General features: G+C 39.8%; 1 long non-coding RNA gene across 1 annotated transcript; it reads right to left on the reverse strand.

Moving 5' to 3' along the window:
• Positions 1-340: 340 nt before the first annotated feature.
• Positions 341-4,992, reverse strand: LOC108679813. Its single transcript, XR_001931397.2, has 4 exons — positions 4,841-4,992; positions 3,735-3,791; positions 1,043-1,219; positions 341-457 (listed from the first exon to the last, which is right to left on the reverse strand). It is a non-coding gene; the product is annotated as an uncharacterized LOC108679813 (long non-coding RNA).
• Positions 4,993-18,152: the final 13,160 nt, after the last annotated feature.

The following is an 18,152-nucleotide window of genomic DNA, read 5'->3' on the forward strand; positions in this document are numbered from 1 at the left end:
CACCAGAACGGCCGAAGCCGTTCAAAACTTTTGTCGAGGTTCTATAAGGCAGCTGCGCTCGTACGAGAACTCACCCATTTGCTGGTAAACGATGCTGCAGGGCTTACCCCAAAACTCACCCGTCTGCAGATGGACGATGTAGCTGCGCTCACCCCCAAAACTCACCCGTCTGCAGATGGACGATGTAGCTGCGCTCACCCCCAAAACTCACCCGTCTGCAGATGGACGATGTAGCTGCGCTCACTGTCGCTCGGGATGAAGGAGAAGAAGCGTGCGTCGATGTTGCTCACAGCCTGCACGCTCACGGTGCTCACGGTCACACCTAGGAGGGAGCGCCCATGTGCTCCTGAGAGGGCGCTCACGAAGTGACCCCCGCGGGGGGATTCCAGCATCACGGACTGACCTCCCCCACCACCCATCGTTGGGGGAACTCGGAATGTGTGCACACGCACGCAACCTGCGAGGAATTAACGTGTAAGTGGATCAACGATCGCAGAATTTGGTACTTTAAGAAAACTTTAAGTCGTTTAAGGTTATCCAATGTGTTTATTTTCAATCGAAAGAATTGGTTGTTCTATTTATTTAAAATTAAATTACAATTAATAACTGGCAAATTCCTCTTAAATAAACCAAAAACAGATTGAAAACTATGATAGGTTGTCACTTGTAGCAGGAATCATCATCAGACAACGCAGCTCTGGACAAATGACAGCCACCCCACAAACGCCTCAACACTATCGTCAAGACAATTAACACATTACTTCACTATCAACACGACAAACATCCGTTCACTACTTTCACTACCAACACCCATCACCAGCAACAACATATCGCCATATCAATCCCCGCCAGTTATCGGTGCCTCCATTTCATCCACCGTCTTCACTGTTAGTGCTCTCCTCTCACCACCAGTGCCACCTTCCCCTCCTCCTCTCACCATCGTTGCTACCACACCAGACACAGCTTTTCACCATCTGTGCTCCACCTCACCATCACTCCCCTTCTCATCTCAATCAATGCCACCACTCCTCCCCTTCCTCACCGTCAGAGTCAGCACTAGGGTACCCCAGCGCGAGGGTGTCGGTACCACCAGCTCCCCCACCACCTGGTCGCAGCAGAAGGGCGTGGTTCGACTCCCCGGCCACGATTATCCTGTAGAGGGCGCTGCTCGTGTGACGAATTCGCGCCTCCTGCGTCTGCACCCCCTCCAACCGCACGCCTGCGCAAGCCAAGGATGAAGTTAGGTGTATGGGGGTAGTAAAAGTTTTTGTTATAAGTTATTAGTTTGACGTTAGGTGTGATTGATGGTGGTGTGGTGTGATGGAGGTAGTTTCGTAGGTAGGGTGGCATAGTTTAGGTTTATAGGATAAGTTCCCTAAGTGGTTGTGTAATGTGATGGAGTTAGTTTGATGTCATATGTGCATGAGTGCATCTGCACCACATCAACCAAACACCTAGGCAAGACAGGAACAAGTTATGTGTAGGAGTAGTTAAGGTGACTGGGTTTAGTGTTGTGATGGGGGACGGTGTGAATATATGGCGGTAATCATAAGTTAAATTTGATTAGGTGGTGGATACTAAGGATTGAGTGCATGGTAATATGATGTGATGGGGTTAGTTTGAAGTTGGGAGGTGTGGTAGTGCGATAGACTACATATAGACGTCTAAAGACGGAACTATTTCGTAGAGCCTATGAATCTAGTGCTTAGTCATTTTATCCGTTCTCATCATTTCTTGTGTCTATGTATTTTATTACCACGTTTATCTTAGTTTCGCTTCGTGTCTGTCTGTCATTAAACATTCAAACCTTAATTTAGAGTACTTCTGAAGATCCCAGAAAAATGAAATTTGGCATGCATGCTTATGCTGCCTAACAATTCAAGATTTGATCATCAGAAGTAATAATTTTAAATTTTTTTATTAAAAAATGATTAAAAAATAATAAAAAATCACGGTTGGGAATCGAGTTTTTTTGTCGAACAACCAGACTTGCCAACACTGGAAAATGATTTGAATTGCTAAAATTGCTAAACTAAAATGTAGAAAATATATATAAAAAACATTTTTGAAAACCACGTTTTTCTGGTGGTTACAAAACTAAAAACAATTAAATAAAACAAATAAAAAAAAGCTTTCAAAAACCACGTTTTCTTAACGGACAAAAAATAAAAAACATTAATTCTTACATAACATTCTACATAACTTTAATGTTATGTGAGGAAAAGTTTTTCTTTTTTGTCCGTTAAGAAAACGTGGTTTTTAAAAGCTTTTTTTATTTGTTTTATTTCGCTCGCTATTAATCTTATGTGTGACGTGCCCTTGATGTTTGTTTGATCCAGACGACAAGCTAAATGCTTCGTAGAATAATAATAAATAAATGTAATAACCATTTTTAAAAACCACGTTTTCTTAACGGACAAAAAAGAAAAACATACTCTTACATAACATTACATAACATTTTACATAACTTTAATGTTATGTAAGAGTTAAAGTTTTTTCTTTTTTGTCCGCTAAGAAAACGTGGTTTCTAAACGTTTTTTTTTTATTTGTTTTATTTCATTGTTTTTAGTATTTTAAAGAACAGAAAAACGTGTTTCTTAAAAATTTTTTTATATTTATTAATTTTCTACTTTTTAGTTTGGCAATTTTAGCAATTCAAATCATTTTCCAGGGTTAGCAAGTCTGGATGTTCGACAAAAAAAAACTCGATTCCCAACCGTGAATTTTTATTTCATTTTATTTTTATTTTTTACTTTTTTTATTATTATTACTTCTGATGATCAAATGTTGAATTGTTAGGCAGCATAAGCATGTATGCCAAATTTCAAGTTTCTAGGATCTTCAGAAGTGCTCTAAATTAAGGTTTGAATTTTTGATGACAGACAGACACGAAGCGAAACCAAGAAAAACGTGGTAAAAAAGTGGTAATAATAACAATAATAGGGTAGTTTTATTTGTAGAGGGAGTAAAAGTGACGAGGTGGGGTGATGTTAGATGACGAGGGTAGTTTGATGTTGTGGAGTAGTGGCGTGATGAGTAGTTAAATGTTATATGTGACTGGAGGTGGTGTGGTGTGGTGTGGTAGTAGTTTGAAGTAATGCGATTGGATGGGGTGTGATGCGTGATGTGATGGGATAGTTCGATGTTTTATGTGATTGGTGGTGGTGTGATGTGATGAGGTAATTTAATGTTATATATGGTTGTAGGTGGTGTGGTGTGGTGTGGTGGGGCAATTTAACATGATTTCTGGAGGTGTGGCGTTTTGTGACTCAAATTCTGACGAAGAGAAGTTGTGGCAAGGGCAAAGAAGATCAAGGTAGTAAATTACAATTAAAAATTCAGGTCTCGAACCCGGATCTCAGACTCAGTCTTCGTCAACCTGCATATACCTTGTTTTCTGGGACGTGGTTGATTTACTGATGAACCAAGGGTTGAAGAAGAGTGTGGTGGAGTAACGGGGGAAAATCATACAACTGTGTGGTAGCGGTTAATAAAAATGTAGCAAATAAATAACCCAATTTAAATCGATATAGAATGATATATTGATAGGCCTTTTTTGTTACAAAGTTCCGAAAATGCTTCAAGAGCTGGAGTCCGAAGAAAAAATTAAAGCTTGTCTCCGTTAAAGCAGGTTAACAGACGGGTGCCAATAAGTAGACGGTTGGTAGATTCGCTGACAGACGATCAGACGTTTAGACAGGATGACAGACAACGACAGACAATAAAGAACTCACCGTTCGATTCACACGCCGTCGCCTGTCTTCTGTCTCCGATGACACTCAACAACACGACTGATGGACAGACGGTATTTAGAGGCAGGTGAACTGTCAGAGGGCTACCGTCAATCAGACGATATCTAATCTCTAGTAAACTATTATAGGACTTTCATCTCAAAGATGGTATTGACAGATTGAAAGGCGATTTTCGAAGGAAATGCGATTTTTGAGAGGAGTTTTGTTTGTTCTAGCCTACATTTGCAAGTGGAATGGGTCTCCAACTGATGCAAGATGACACCGGGTGAAGTGTGTTAGGGGAAATGGGTGGTGATTTCCAATGGATTAGATGTAAACATTATTTAAGACAAATTACGTCGAATGATAGATCCTATGAATGATTGAATGGGAATGTCTTTGAACGTATTAGTTGATCATTGATACGAGTGATTTAAGGTAAATGACTTAAATGTATTAGTTAATACGAATGATTCAAGGCAAATAATCTGGAATGCATTAGCTAATGTGAATGATGACGAATGACTTGAAATTCATTTGCTAATATAAATAATTTAAGACAAATTACTTGACATACATTAGTCAATATGAACAATTTGAGGCAAATGTCTTTTAATGCGTTAGTGGTTGGTGGGTTCATGCTTCATACAATGAATGATATACATGGTTCATACAATGATATACAAAAGCCTTATAACTTCTTATAATTTTGTATAGCATCTGTTGGCAACTGCCGACAGACGGTACAAATGATGTAGTCATACCAAACATACATATTATGTCTATGCGTTATAGATATCATGTATTATGGATGTGGGAATTTAAATATCAACGAATAAGTGAGAATGCTTCATGAATTTGTGAGCAAATCCAATTATTAATGGTGAGTAATTTGCCTGTATTTTCTGGATAAGAAAATGTAGGAATGATGTTGTGCGATAGAATGAAACTAAGGTAAAATGTCTTCAGAAGATATCTTCCATAATATTTGCCATAATTTGATGCTATGAATGTAAATATTGATCTCAACGTTATAATAAGTATTTCACTTTATAATATACTCATTTCTGCATCACAAGTGCTGTTATTTCGCTCCGTGGAGAACATACCAGTAAAAACAAGCGTCCCAATTTTCTAGGGCACAGTAGTGATCCTGTCCAACCGACCAAGAGCTTGTTTACTAGGAGATAACACATGATTAACCTAACCGCATGATATGCACAGCAGACCACCGCACGTCAGTCATCTATGAACGCTGAGCGAACACTGACCAACGTCACCAGTCACCACCCGGCACCAGCTGCCAGCTCGCCGCGACTCAAGAAATTCTTGAGATTGCATCGGGAATCTTGATATTTCGGATATTATATCTTGATACCCATACAAAATTATTGTTACCTTGCTTCTATACTGATTTAATAATTTTTTTAGTGATAGCAGTAAACCCTGTCCCAACTTCTAAGTTTGAAGACAACATAACTTATACTTCAAAATGCTGATTGGTAAAGTTACATAAAATGGAATCAAGTTTCTGTATTATTCTGTAAACTTTAAGAAATTTCGTGCGTGGTGGCAACGCTGCCTGACAGAATAGGCCATCATTTGGCACCCGCGTCACGCGCTTCGAGTGATGATCAAACCATCGCTGAACCATCATGCGTGGTAATTACCTCCATCACCACCACCGCCTCACCTGCCTCCTCCATCACCACAACCGCCTCACCTGCCTCCTTCACCACCACCACCGCCTCACCTGCCTCCTCCATCACCACCACCGCCTCACCTGCCTCCTCCATCACCACCACCGCCTCACCTGCCTCCTTCACCACCACCACCGCCTCACCTGCCTCCTTCACCACCACCACCGCCTCACCTGCCTCCTTCACCACCACCACCGCCTCACCTGCCTCCTTCACCACCACCACCGCCTCACCTGCCTCCTTCACCACCACCACCGCCTCACCTGCCTCCTTCACCACCACCACCGCCTCACCTGCCTCCTTCACCACCACCACCGCCTCACCTGCCTCCTTCACCACCACCACCGCCTCACCTGCCTCCTTCACCACCACCACCGCCTCACCTGCCTCCTTCACCACCACCACCGCCTCACCTGCCTCCTTCACCACCACCACCGCCTCACCTGCCTCCTTCACCACCACCACCGCCTCACCTGCCTCCTTCACCACCACCACCGCCTCACCTGCCTCCTTCACCACCACCACCGCCTCACCTGCCTCCTTCACCACCACCACCGCCTCACCTGCCTCCTTCACCACCACCACCGCCTCACCTGCCTCCTTCACCACCACCACCGCCTCACCTGCCTCCTTCACCACCACCACCGCCTCACCTGCCTCCTTCACCACCACCACCGCCTCACCTGCCTCCTTCACCACCACCACCGCCTCACCTGCCTCCTTCACCACCACCACCGCCTCACCTGCCTCCTTCACCACCACCACCGCCTCACCTGCCTCCTTCACCACCACCACCGCCTCACCTGCCTCCTTCACCACCACCACCGCCTCACCTGCNAGACAGACATAATATTACCGTCTGTTGAGGGACATAATGTTACCGTCTGTTGAGGGACATAATATTACCGTCTGTTGAGGGACATAATTAACCGTCTGTTGAGGGACATAATATTACCGTCTGTTGACATAATATTATCGTCCAAATAAATATTCAAATCACACACATCCCCCGGACTAATATTCCAGCAGAGGACAGGCTGCCCTCACCTCGCCAGCACCGCGCCCACGCGACTGGCTCCCCTCGGGGCGAGGTGTCCTCATTTCCCCTCGTGGCAGCGAGGGTATCTACCTATCTTGAATTATCTTAACATATCTTAACCTATCTTAGCATATCTTAACCTATCTTAACATATCCAAACATATCGTAACATATCATAACATATCTTAATTTATCTTAACACATCTTAACATATCTTAGCTTATTTTAATATATCTTAACATTTCTTAACATATGTTAACCTAATCTTGCATATCCTAGCATATCTTAACATATCTAACCTATCTTAACATATCCAAACATATCTTAACATATCTTAACCTATCTTAACCTATCTTAACCTATCTTAACCTATCGTAACATATCCAAACATATCTTAACATATCTTAACATATCTTAACCTATCTTAACCTATCTTAACCTATCTTAACATATCCAAACATATCTTAACATATCTTAACTTATCTTAACCTATCTTAACATTTCTTAGCATATCTTAACCTACCCTAGAATATCCTAACATATCTTAACCTATCTTAACTTGTATTAACTTCTGTTTACTTGTATTTACTTTTATACTTAATAAACAGTATATTTAACTAATATTTGAGTAGGACTTCGCTATATATAGGGATATATATAATTGACTATTAACGCGATTATCGCTTTTGTTGCATGATTTCTTAAAGCATTAAGAGTTAATGAAAACGACATGATTGATAATAATTTTTTAACTTATCATGAAGCTGGTTTTCTAAACGCTCCCAAACGCGACACGATGAATTCATACACTTTTCTTCCCCTGTGCATTCATTTTTAAGGATATTCCAGAGAAGGGAAATATAATTGTACCGTTTGCAGGCAGATGTGAGTAAAACATAATCTAAGTGAGACATAAGCAAAAAATTCCGCAAAAAGAAGATTATATTTTTTAAATAAATTGCTAATTTATCTTATAACAAATAAAACTGGGGGTGTCGGGGAGGGCTTAGCGCCATGTCATGCAGCTGATAGCAGGGCAAGGCACACGGTTCAGGCTAGTTCATTGTTGCATGACACGCACGATTTAGAACAATTGTTGCATGTTACGCACAGCTCAGACTGATTGTGGCGTAATGCGTACGCTCAGAACGATCATACACGACACTGGCATGAACGTGTGCAGTTGTTTCAGCAAGACTAGGGATTTGAATCTTAGGGTTTTTCAATTCGAAATAACTCTTTCTATATAATCGAGCTCATTTATCATCATCACACTCGCATATAATCGCCCGCACCTAAATCGCACTCGAAAATCATCACCCTCACATCCAATCACTCTATTCAATCGTTAACATATTGCATATTCACATATACACAAAATATATATTCCAATTCAATACTGTGTCACAGTTCGCTTATAATCAACTGCACACTTAAAACAACCGTCTTACATATTACCTCCTCAAATAATCATCATCAAAAATAAAAAATAAACTGCTAATCATGAGGACACTTTTAATCTGCAATGCCACTCACGAGTGCCAGTGCCACTCCGGCACTCCTGCCGTGTTCGGTATGGGTGCCATCAGGCTGAGTATCACCCACGTTGAGTGGCAGGCTGCGGATGAACTCTAGCAGGGTGACGTGTGACCAGCAGTCAACACTCATGTCATTCACGTGGGTGATGCGGTCACCCACCCTGGGTAATACTTTATTTATATACACAGCATTTACGTTCATTATTTATATCAAGTTTACGCAGTAAAATGACATTCCCAAAATTAGATTAAAAGATAACTGAATTATGAAGCGCCACCTTGGTAATACCGACAACATCTNACTCACTGCAGTGAGTGACAGAGAGCGTATTTTCTCGTCGACGAAAACTTGAGGTCACGGACGGACAGACGGACGGACATGACGAGCAAAATAGTGCATTTTTTCCCTAAATGAGAAAATGCGCTAAAAATATAACTCAGTACTCACTGCAGTGACAGAGAGCGCATTTTCTCGTCCGTCCGTCCGTGAAGTGACGGACGGACGGACATGATAAGCACAAAGCGCCTTTTTAGCGCATTTTCCCATTTATGGAAAAAATGCACTATTGTGCTCGCCATGTCCGTCTGTCTTTCTGTCTGTCTGTCCGTCCGTCCGTCCGTGACCTCAAGTTTTCGTCGGAGAGAAAATGCGTTCTCTGTCACTCACTGCAGTGAGTACTGAGTTATATTTTTTCCATAATTGAGATAATGCGCTAAAAACAAAAAAAAAAATCACGAAACGAGATGAGAAAACATGGGAGAGCACACAGCAAGGTTAGACTAAACCAATTTTCTATCAATAGTGTGTGAGACTACAATAAAGTATACTTAAACATAGATACAACTGTTATTGAGCACACCTAGCAGCATCAGAGGTAATGAAATATTAAAGCCACTAATTATAAAAATTCTATAGAAATACTCAGACATCAAAAAATCTGTGTTCTAGTTCCGAAGTTCCTATTGCAGCAAACTTTCATATGATTTAATAAACAAACTAAAACTGAATTAAAAACCTAATGATCTAATAAAAAACTTTCAACAGTTGCATGTGTTCAACTATATAACTAAAACTAAAACAAAACTAAAACTGAACTAAAAACCTAATGATCTAATGAAAAAAACTTTCAACAGTTGCATGTGTTTAACTAAATAACTAAAACTAAACTAAAACTAAACTAAAACTGAACTAAAAACCTAATGATCTAATAAAAAAACTTTCAACAGTTGCAGAAAGCTCACCGATGTCCCTTCAAAGACTTGAGGTTCTGCTTGGCCGCGTCGCTCACAAACTTCTCCTCGAGTTCCTTGTTGCGCGACTCCCCGGAGCTGATGGTGAACACTATGTTCATACGCGACCTGGACGTAAAAGTCAGGATTTAATATGTGTTGGTGATTAAATTTTATAGTTAAAACACGGATTAAATGCGGAGCTGAAGTTTAGTTAGTGGTGTATGGATAAAAAAGATTCAGAAAATAATATAAAATTAATAACACGTTTTGTCTACGGCGCTGCAGTGCAGGGAGAGCAGACAAGCGTTTCGTTTAGACCTCGCACAGCGTTGCAGTAGAAGCTTCTACCGCCGTCAATAAGGTTATATGTTTGCGTGATTAGACCCACCTATACTTGGGGTCTACAGCGTTGCAGTAGAAGCCCCCGCTGCCGTCTATCAGACCCACCTATACTTGGGGTCTACAGCGTTGCAGTAGAAGCCCCCGCTGCCGTCTATCAGACCCACCTATACTTGGGGTCTACAGCGTTGCAGTAGAAGCCCCCACTGCCGTCTATCAGACCGTATATTTGCGAGCTTTTGACGTCACTTCGCTTGGTGAGCTCCTGGAGGCCGCCCTGCCCCAGCGCCCACGCCAGCACCTCCGCGGCCACGTGAACGCTGCAACCAATATTAATAATATTAATTAATTTTGGTGTTATTTATAACTAATAAAATATTGACGGATGCTACAACCAATATTAATAATATTAATATTTTTTGATATCATTTATAACTAATAAAATATTGACGGATGCTACAACCAATATTAATAATATTGATATTTTTTGATATTATTTATAACTAATAAAATATTGACGGACGGTACAGCCAATATTAATTATATTAATACATTTTGATATTATTAATAGGTAAGTAATAAAATATTGGCGGACGCTGCAACCGTCAATTAAAGATACCGTTAATAATGATACTAACCGGTAATGAAAGTGATACATTTTAACATGATTTATAACTTTTGTAATGTAGCAGGCTCTGAAAAATAGCGAAATTTTAATACGATATAAACTTTTAAAACGTTTCTTGCTCTGGTAAAAAAGTAATGAAATGCTAATACAATGCGGAATTTTAACATAATCAATGGCTAATAAAATGTTGCACTTTCGGAAAATTAGATGAAAATACAAATTTAAATTTTCTGTGGAAAATTGAATACAACAAAATCAATGTTGTGGTGTTAAAAAATTTCGACTTCTCGAAGAAATATGGACGTGCTAATTTCTGAAATTTTTTTTAGAAACCTACTCGAAGATATACAATTTAAATTTTTCTATACAAATTGTAGCTCTTTTATAAGTGCAAATTAATACTTATTGAAATGGTGAAAAGATGCAAATTAATGCTTGAATAATGTTGAAAAATAAATTAATAAATTAATTAAATGCAAATTGAGATACTTAATACCTGGAAATCCACGCAACCATAACGAGTATAGTGAGAAAAAATATGAAAATTGACAGCAAACGAAAATACGCAACCCAGGTTGAAGAATTTTTTTTTTTGTGATGAGCAACAAGTAAAGAGTTCTTGAGTGGACAAAACTGGTCATATTTAGAGAGATCGCGGGAAATCTCTTGTAGCTTGAAAAATTTATACAAAACACACATGCATAGACGGGCTGTGGGTGTACGTACGCATAGACAGGCTACGGGTGTACGTACGCATAGACGGGCTGTGGGTGTACGTACGCATAGACGGGCTGCGGGTGTACGTACGCATAGACGGGCTGCGGGTGTACGTACGCATATATCTTAACATTTCTTAGCATATCTTAACCTACCCTAGAATATCCTAACATATCTTAACCTATCTTAACTTGTATTAACTTCTGTTTACTTGTATTTACTTTTATACTTAATAAACAGTATATTTAACTAATATTTGAGTAGGACTTCGCTATATATAGGGATATATATAATTGACTATTAACGCGATTATCGCTTTTGTTGCATGATTTCTTAAAGCATTAAGAGTTAATGAAAACGACGTGATTTATAATAATTTTTTAACTTATGATGAAGCTGGTTTTCTAAACGCTCCCAAACGCGACACGATGAATTCATACACTTTTCTTCCCCTGTGCATTCATTTTTAAGGATATTCCAGAGAAGGGAAATATAATTGTACCGTTTGCAGGCAGATGTGAGTAAAACATAATCTAAGTGAGACATAAGCAAAAAAATCCTCAAAAAGAAGATTATATTTTTTAAATAAATTGCTAATTTATCTTATAACAAATAAAACTGGGGGTGTCGGGGAGGGCTTAGCGCCATGTCATGCAGCTGATAGCAGGGCAAGGCACACGGTTCAGGCTAGTTAATTGTCAAGTGACACGCACGATTTAGAATAATTGTTGTGGACACGCGCTATTTCGAATAATTGTTGCGTGACACAAACGATTTAGAATAATTGTTGCATGTTACGCACAGCTCAGACTGATTGTGGCGTAATGCGTACGCTCAGAACGATCATATACGACACTGGCATGAACGTGTGCAGTTGTTTCAGCAAGACTAGGGATTTGAATCTTAGGGTTTTTCAATTCGAAATAACTCTTTCTATATAATCGAGCTCATTTATCATCATCACACTCGCATATAATCGTCCGCACCTAAATCGCACTCGAAAATCATCACCCTCACATCCAATCACTCTATTCAATCGTTAACATATTGCATATTTACATATACACAAAATATATATTCCAATTCAATACTGTGTCACAGTTTGCTTATAATCAACTGCCCACTTAAAACAACCGTCTTACATATAAACTTCTCAAATAATCACCATCAAGAATAAATAATAAACTGCTAATCATGAGGACACTTTTAATCTGCAATGCCACTCACGAGTGCCAGTGCCACTCCGGCACTCCTGCCGTGTTCGGTATGGGTGCCATCAGGCTGAGTATCACCCACGTTGAGTGGCAGGCTGCGTATGAACTCTAGCAGGGTGACGTGTGACCAGCAGTCAACACTCATGTCATTCACGTGGGTGATGCGGTCACCCACCCTGGGTAATACTTTATTTATATACACAGCATTTACGTTCATTATTTATATCAAGTTTACGCAGTAAAATGACATTCCTAAAATTTGATTTAAAGATAACTGAATAGCTGAATTATGAAGCGTCACCTTGGTAATACCGACAACATCTCATTTGTTGATGATATAAAATTCACGAAATAAAATTAAATCAAACAATAGCTCACAGGGTAATTGAAATAATTAATTAAGAATTGTATATTGAAGACTGCGTTTTAAAATCAATGTCTATCAACCCCAAATAATGAGTCAAACAAAATCGAAAAAACAGTTACTGAGAAAGACGAACTGAATTGTAATTCAGCATATATGCGCGAAGAAATTATGTCATTAAATAATATTTGTAATATTTAGAAATAAATTTGGCGATAATATTTCCAGGTAAAACCTTAAATGTTATTATTCTTGTATATGTAACTCATACTATAAACCAAGGAGGCTGTCAACAATGGACAATCAATCCTAATTATAATATTTTCAGTGTGGTCAATATTTTCTTTTTATGCGTTTCTGAAATTTTCTAATTAATGAAATAACGATCCTTAATTAGATAATGGGTGCGTTAATTGCTTTTATAACTGACCTGAGCTTGAAAGGAGAGAGGACGGACATCGGGGAAACTTTGTACACGAAGTGACATCCTGTCGTGCGCTCCGTGGAGAGGTATAACCCCAGGGGGATTTGTGCCCACTCGTTTATTATAGTGGGGATTGTGGTGCTATTCCTCCTGTTCTCATCAGGGATACGTCGTGAGGGGGAGCTCGGTGGGGAAGAAACAAGTTCAGCCTCAGACTCGAGGATGGTTGAGGGGTCGGGATCAGAAGTTGAGGAACTATTTATATTTTCGGGGAAATTTGAGGAAGAATCTTCAGGTACAACAGCTGGGGCTGAGGTTGTGGTGGGGTCTGGGTTAGCCCCACGGGGAGGGATGCTGTAGGGGTCGTACAGCGTCAACTCCGTCACGAATTTCTCCTTAAATTGCAGCTGTAACGAAAAAAATGTGCGTGTCATAGAACAATAAAGTTCTTTAAAAGATGATAAATTTTAAATATTTTTAGAGATCAATAAAACAAATCAAATAAAAATTTATATGCACATTCTGTTTCAAACTAACAAGTAATTCGTGTAATTATAAAAGGTATTTCTTAAAAAAACTTACTGTTTTTGATCGGACTTTTCCCATTCGTCTCCCAGCAGCCGCCCCAACGGTTGGGAACACGAAAGCATCAGTGGGGAGAGCGTGAGGACTTTGCTGGAGAGTGGGGACGGGAATGCGAGATGGGGAGCTTGGGGAAATCCTTTTGTCTGAGATGAAAGTGGAAGGTGTAGAAAAGGAATGCCGGTATGTAAGCCTTCCAAGACTTGGGGAGTTTGGGGAAGAAGGGGAAGATCCTGAAGAATTGCTGTAAGTTCTCAACAGGGGGAGTTTTGTAGGACGCCGGGCCTTCCCAGGCCCACTGCCGTTTGGTGTCATCCCCAAAGTTGGGGAAGAGAATAGCGACGCTGGTCTGCTCCCTACAGGCTTTACGATTTTAGCGCGGGGAACTGTTGAGGATTTCGGAACAATTTCTCGGTTGTGACGAAGTCGAGTTTCTGGGGAATGTTTCGCTGGGGATTGACGTTGGGGAATGGCTGAGATTGATGCCAGCAGCAGGGGATCAAGAGCTGGGGAAGGAGCGTCATGCTCCACGATGCTGCTGGGGCGTGAAGGCTCGGGGCAGCTTGGGGAAGAACTGCCGCTCCTGCAATGCGAACAAACCCGTAATTTATTCCCCCTTATCCCCGTATTAGGGGATTAGACAGCTAAATGATTTTTTAAGTTATTCGTTTTATATTTGTCTTTACTTTAAATGGTAATTCTAAATTGTAACAAGTCTTGTCTTAAACATTAATCGTGATTTATTGATAAGAATTATAATTTTCTTAGATTATACATGACGTTATTTTTGTTCACCCATTTAGCATTGTTTGTTTCTCTACTGGGTTTTATACTCGTCCATTTCATCGTTGGGCTTCAATCACTCATGGTTTACTCACAGATTAGATGAGTATTTATCCATCAATGTTGTTTTACTGGACAATCTTATTACTTATTGTAAATACTTCAACTTAACTCACCCATTATTGTGAGCAGGTTTCTCCCGCCAAGTAACTTCATCGCAAAGGTCCTAGGGAAAATAATAAATTATTAAATAATAAAATATATTCTCTTTTTTTCGTCATTCGAGAAATTATTCAGTCGCTTACTATCAAATTAAACACTATAGAATACGAATTATATTGTTGGCGTTCCGCGACAAACCTTGAACATTATTCTAGGTTTAACAGAAAAGTTTACCAATGCAGCAGATCGTCCTTCGTCACCAATTGTTATTTAATCCCATATGGGATTGCGCATGATGCGACATCTACCTACATAATCCACGCAGGATTACAATATCTCCTTCAATAAAAATCTACTTTTATACATCTATTAAGTAGAGTCCGATGCTTACACAATTCCAACCTATAGCTGTTGCTGTTCAATTTTGTGCTTCATATAGCCACCGTACTTAAATTATTTGAATAATCGCTCAGAGAAATAGCCTTTAATTTTACGAATAGAATTACGCTCATACACCAAGGATGACTGTAGATGTGTCGTGTTGACACATCTAAAAAAAATTCGGCTCCTTTTGACACATCCAAACAGGATGATCTCGTCTTGACACATCCGTACAGAATTATCTCGATTTTACACATCCAAACAGAATGATTTTGTGTCAACACATGACTTATTCTTCTTTATTCACACAGGAGCACACAAAAATACATACCAAGACTAACCTTCAGCTGCTCAGAAGCCTCTGCGTCAGGAGACTCTGAGATGGTGGCAACTCGGAGCAACTGAGGACTGCTAGATGACATCTTCGATGGCAACGAGACGAACTGCAGCACAATAATATCCTTAACTGTAACACGAAAATATTCCTAACTGCAGCACCAAAATGTTCGTAACTGCAGTACCAAAATATTCCTAACTGCAGCACCAAAATATCCTTCACTGCTGATCCGAAATATCAAAAATTAGAGCGTTAAGCAGCCTGGAAACGCACTTGTCTTGCAATCAAACGGCATGGCTATATTTTATAATTTTGTTTAACAACTTAAAGCATTCGTTTACATTGAAACTATAGCCACAGCTCAACATATCATTTCTAGAACGCAAGGAAGAAAGTTTAACCACTACTATAGATCAAGGAATCCGAACTAGATCGTATTCATACAAACAAAGATCGTTCATACAAACAAGAGATCACCAACATATATGCGTATAAAACTCGCCAGGTTCACTATAGTAGTATAGTGCTATAGTCACCGTGTTTGCGGGAGCGAACCCAGGGTTTAGGTGTAGAACTGTAGAGGACGCCTGGAGACAGAAGAGCTACAGCAGACGACGGAGCCTGCGCCCGGAGGCGGTTATCTGCTACCACATCCTCTGATTGCTGCGATGCCAGCGGCCACAACGAACGATGTTGCCGCTGAAACTCCTACCTTTACTAGTGTTTCAATCAAACTTTGAAAAGCTCATCGGGCTTGGAAAATGCAGAGAAACAATAGTTAATCCTTGCAAGTCTAATTTAAACCCGGAAAATTTTGTCTTTTTTGCGCATTTTCTCATTTATGGAAAAAATGCACTATTGTGCTCGCCATGTCCGTCTGTCTGTCCGTGACCTCAAGTTTTCGTCGACGAGAAAATGCGCTCTCTCACTCACTGCAGTGGGTACTGAGTTATATTTTTTAAACTTCAAGGCTTGGATGCTACGGAATAAATCGTACCTATACACACGAAAAATATACAGGGGACCGAGATTTTGAAAATCAAAACATTTTCTATTCGTATGAGTGGTTGTTGGAAAGTCCAGAGCCACGTCTAGAAAGAACTTTTCTGATAGAGTGCACTGAAACTGAAGATGAATAACATCGATTGACTAAAATTCAATGGAGTTTGTACAGATAAAATGAAATCATTGAAAAGGCCAACAAAAATACTTTTACTGCTGGGTTATGCAAAGTGATAAAAAATCTACATACGCTGGCAAAAATCAATATCATCCATACGGTCAAATGTAAACGCAACTTCTAAGCGACGGTTCATAACAGTCAAGTTATACTTGACTCGGAACCGGTAATGAACCAAAAGATCGTGAAAGAGGTGACCGATGTAGAAAGTAGCTGACGTCTTCATTTAGAACCGAATAGTAGTCCGCAAAGGTTAATAAGTCAATGCTCCAGAAGATACAAAATTTAATAAAAACTAGTAACGTGGGTAGAAACTTGCACCTGCTAGTTCTGCAACACCTAAATAGCAGCTAATAAAAATTCAACGATATACTCGTGACGAACACTTGTTCCTTTGTAACATAAAAACCATAGACATTCAATGATGGAGGTCTATAGATGGATGAGGTTTTATAAAGAAGGTATTAAATAAAAGTATTGAATAAGGGGAATAGTATGTGGATCACCCTGCATTCGACGGGCATGAATGTATTCAAAACATTGCAGTATTGTAGACAATTGTAAATAATCACGATTTCTTCATTTCAGTTGTGACTCTTATCTCCCAAAAAAAATCTGATTACAAATTTTAAAAGTTGATGCGATCGCAGCGAGCTTCTTGACACAGAACAACACAAGTTTCCCTGGAGTACGGTGATGGTGATATCAATTTTACGAAGTGAGTCAACTTTCAAAATGAGCATTGCATTGCGTTTGCGCTGAACATTGCCTGAGGATTTTCAATTAACAAGGTAAGGGTAAAAGATGCGTAGTGATCGAAAACGATCAGATTTTCATTACTTTCCGAATGTTTTTTTTTTTTATCGCAGAGAATACATTAATTTAACAAATAAGAATTGGATATCGATAACTGTAATATCATGTATCACGATTACAAACATTATGGTTTAACATTGAAGCATTTAGAATCTTAATTTGAAGTGAAGGTGATAATTTTACCGTCTAACTTTTGAGCGGAGGAGCAGAAGATAATTTATTTGAAGTAAAGAAGAAAATTTCATGGCGTGCTGCAGGAGTTTGCTTTCTGGAAATCCTTCATAAATTTCAGGAGCTTTGCGACGTCGTTTAGAGTGATGGCGTTGAACACTGACGCACGCATGCCTCCTACGTCCCTGAGACGCAACATGAACAACATCAGAACATGAATAAAAAATATAACTCAGTACTCACTGCAGTGAGTGACAGAGAGCGCATTTTCTCGTCGACGAAAACTTGAGGTCACAGACGGACAGACGGACGGACATGACGAGCACAATAGTGCATTTTTTCCATAAATGAGAAAATGCGCTAAAAATATAACTCAGTACTCACTGCAGTGAGTGACAGAGAGCGCATTTACTCGCCCGTCCGTCCGTGAAGTGACGGACGGACGGACATGATAAGCACAAAGCGCCTTTTAAGCGCATTTTCCCATTTATGGAAAAAATGAACTATTGTGCTCGCCATGTCCGTCTGTCTTTCTGTCTGTCTGTCCGTCCGTCCATCTGTCCGTCCGTTCGTCTGTCCGTCCGTCCGTCCGTGACCTCAAGTTTTCGTCGGCGAGAAAATGTGCTCTCTGTCACTCACTGCAGTGTGTACTGAGTTATATTTTTTCCATAATTGAGATAATGCGCTAAAAACACAAAAAATCATGAAACGAGATGAGAAAACATGGGAGAGCACACAGCAAGGTTAGACTAAACCAATTTTCTATCAATAGTGTGTGAGACTACAAAAAAGTATACTTAAACATAGATACAA

Source organism: Hyalella azteca, unplaced genomic scaffold (assembly GCF_000764305.2).
Source record: "Hyalella azteca isolate HAZT.00-mixed unplaced genomic scaffold, Hazt_2.0.2 contig14630, whole genome shotgun sequence".
Classification (NCBI taxonomy): Eukaryota; Metazoa; Arthropoda; class Malacostraca; order Amphipoda; family Hyalellidae; genus Hyalella; species Hyalella azteca.